The following is a 2,430-nucleotide window of genomic DNA, read 5'->3' as shown; positions in this document are numbered from 1 at the left end:
GACCGCCCGCCGGTAGGTCCGGGGATACGGGTGGGCGGTACCAGTGTTAACGCTAGGCCCCGTTTTTTACTTTCGGTAACACTTTTACTCGGCCAGGGAGCCCACACTTCACCGGCTCTGATTGATTCAGGGGCCGAGCAGAGTTTAATTGACAAGGGATTCGCTGAACAGCTCCAGATCCCTCTTTTTGAGTTAAATCCGTTTATCCCAGTTAGGGCATTAAACAATCAAGTCTTTTCCCACATAACTCATCGCACTGCACCAGTTACTCTGATTACTTCCGGCAACCACAGAGAGACACTGCTTTTGTACGCCTCACAATCCCCTGACACACCCATAATTTTAGGTTTCCCATGGCTAAGGCATCATAACCCTCACCTGGATTGGGTGGGACAGAGGGTCGTGAGTTGGAGCCCATATTGTCACGCCAACTGTCTCGTCTCAGCTCCACCACCAGGGGCCGCCGAGCCCTCATGCCAGGAGAACCTCACCTCTGATCTCTCTGCAATTCCCCCCGAATATCATGATTTATCAGAGGTCTTCAACAAAGATAAGGCACAGTCTCTACCACCCCATCGCCCTTACGATTGCGCCATCACTCTGTTTCCCGGCTCCACATTACCTTCCAGCCGCCTCTACAACCTGTCACGTCCTGAACGGGCTGCCATGGAAAAATACATCAAAGAATCGCTGGCAGCTGGAATCATCAGGCCATCAACTTCCCCCGTGGGAGCTGGCTTCTTCTTCGTGGGTAAGAAAGATGGCACACTCCGCCCATGCATTGACTTTCGGCCCCTTAATGACATCACAGTTAGAAACAAATATCCATTACCACTCATCAGCTCCGCTTTTGAACCCCTTCATGGGGCCACCATTTTTACCAAGTTGGATCTCAGGAACGCATACCACCTAGTCAGAATCAGGGAGGGGGATGAGTGGAAGACTGCTTTTAACACACACTTAGGACATTTTGAGTATTTAGTCATGCCGTTTGGCCTCACAAATGCGCCTGCAGTTTTTCAAAACCTGGTGAACGATGTCCTCAGAGATTTTCTGGATTGTTTTGTCTTCGCTTTACCTCGACGACATCTTGATTTTTTCCAAAGACCTCAAGGAACACAGAGTTCATGTCCGTCCGTGCTCCAACGGTTGCTGGAGAACAAACTGTTTGTCAAAGCCGAAAAATGCGAATTCCACTCACCATCTGTGTCATTTCTGGGTTACATTCTTGCAGGGGGCAGGTGAAGACGGATCCGCTAAAGTGAAGGCAGTAGCGGAGTGGCCACACCCAACCTCACGAAAAACACTTACAAGGGTTTTAGGCCGCAAATTTCTACCGCCGTTTCATCAGGAACTATAGTCAAGTAGCCGCCCCCTAACTCGCCTGACTTCCTCTAAGCTTCCTTACCATTGGGGTCCGGAGGCTGACGCCGCCTTCTCCCGGCTGAAAGAACTATTTACCTCTGCTCCGGTCTTGATCCATCCTGATCATGATAAACCTTTTGTCGTGGAAGTAGACGCATCAGACGTTGGGGTCGGGGCGGTGTTGTCCCAGCGTTCAGGTCCATCTGCTAAACTTCAGCCCTGCGCTTTTTTTTCCCGTCGCCTCTCACCCGCGGAGAGAAATTATGACGTTGGGGACAGGCAGTTGCTCGCGGTAAAACTGGCGCTGGAGGAATGGCGGCATTTACTTGAGGGAGCAGAGCATCCATTCATTATTTGGACTGATCATAAAAACCTAACATATCTTCGCACAGCTAAAAGGCTCAACTCGCGCCAGGCTCGCTGGTCCCTGTTTTTTACTCGATTTAACTTTTCCATCTCTTACCGACCAGGCTCCCGCAACATCAAGCCAGACGCTCTGTCCCGCCAGTTCGACCCTGTGAGTGACCCGTCTGACGCACCCACCATCTTACCGGCAGGAGTCAGGATCGGTTCTGTCACCTGGGATGTGGAGGAGGACATCCGCCGTGCGCTGGAGACTGAACCAGACCCCGGCACGGGACCTCCAAACCGACGCTATGTCCCCTCAGCGGCCCGCCCTAAGGTGATTGATTGGGTCCACAAGGGCAGATTCGCTTGGCATCCGGGTGGGGGGAGAACCAGCTCACTCATTAAAAGGTATTTCTGGTGGGAAACTATTGATAAGGACGTTAAGGAATATGTAGCTGCCTGTCCTGTCTGTGCACGTAACAAATTGAACTCACAACGTCCCAGCCGACTTTTACAACCCCTCACAATTCCTCATCGCCCCTGGTCACACATCGCTTGGACTTTTGTCACTGGCCTTCCGCCTCCTCAGGTAAAACCACGATCCTCACAATAGTGGATAGATTCTCCAAAGCTGCACACTTCATTGCTCTGGACAAACTCCCCACCATCACAGAGACAGCCAGGGTTTTAACTGAGCCTGTCTTCAGATTGCACGGC

Source organism: Oreochromis aureus, linkage group 15 (genome assembly GCF_013358895.1).
Source record: "Oreochromis aureus strain Israel breed Guangdong linkage group 15, ZZ_aureus, whole genome shotgun sequence".
In the NCBI taxonomy this organism is placed as follows: domain Eukaryota; kingdom Metazoa; phylum Chordata; class Actinopteri; order Cichliformes; family Cichlidae; genus Oreochromis; species Oreochromis aureus.
The sequence above is the reverse complement of the archived record's forward strand: the minus strand, read 5'-3'. Positions refer to the sequence as shown.